Raw genomic sequence first — 1,137 nt, forward strand, 5'->3', positions numbered from 1 at the left:
GGCCCGCCGGTCTCCTCCCTGCCAGCCGGCTGGGCCACGTGAGGCCGTGGTCAGGTGAGGGGACCACGTGACAATCGGCGTGTCACGTGATCGGAGCGGCTCTCTGCCGGCTGCAGCGGAGGACCGGTCCCCTTCCCCCTGGCTCCGGGTGGGAGAGTTCTTATTGCGCGCCTCAGACCCGCCCAGGCTTCGCGGTGGCTCGGGTGCTGGCGCCTGGGGGCCTAGGGGCGGGGTAACCCAGGGGCCCCCGCAGATGCCAGCCCGCGATCGGGAGCTGTAAGGACCTCAGGCAGCGGAAGCACCCGTGGGGCGGGCTAGCGGGCGAACGGGGAAAGAAAATTTCCCTGACTGGGGACTTTTACGTTGAATCTTAATTGCCGAATGAGGTGGCCAGGCTTGCTGGAAAGTCAAGGACGTCCCAGCTCGCTGTATGTGGAAAGGGGAGGGGATTGGGTAGCCTGCTAGTAAGAGAATCCATTAGATCACAATGTTGTGATTTACTTGTGCCCAGAGCTGCGGGACGCGCTGGAGCCGGTTGCGAGCTGGAGCCGGCTCCTTTCCTGCCTCTGCTGTGGGCTCTTCCCTTATTGGTTGCTAACAAATGCCCTAGTAACTGCCCCATCTTCTGCCTTCAGTCAAAATTCCACTAAGATGAGTATGCCCTTGCTGCAAGTAGTAAGATAGTGCTTGAAATTTGGGGTGCAAGTATATGATATTCAGTTGTTTTCTGTTTTCCCTTGTAGTAGAGAAAGCTTGTTAAATGAATAAGACATTTAATTTCCACATCTATTACGTCTAAAAAAATTGTTTACATATCAGGAAAAAATCACTCTCAGGCTGTGGCCTTATTTTTGGTTCATAAAGTAGAGACATCACTGTAGAAAAAGAGGAGAGAATGACTAATTTTGCCTGAGGACGTCTTTTGAGGAGGTGGCTTTTAAGCTGACTTCCAAAGTATGAGTGAGGCAGGCAGGGAATGGGCCCAAGGGGCAAAAAAAGATGGCATATTGAGCACCGGGTTTTGGGGAATAACAAAAGATTTCCCATTCTCCCTTCTTCCTGGAATGCCACCTCTAAACTACTACTGCCTGCTTTAAGGTCTCAACTTACATTTTACCACTCTGTAAATCACTGACT

This window comes from Talpa europaea (genome assembly GCF_964194135.1).
Source record: "Talpa europaea genome assembly, chromosome: 8".
NCBI classification, from domain to species: Eukaryota; Metazoa; Chordata; class Mammalia; order Eulipotyphla; family Talpidae; genus Talpa; species Talpa europaea.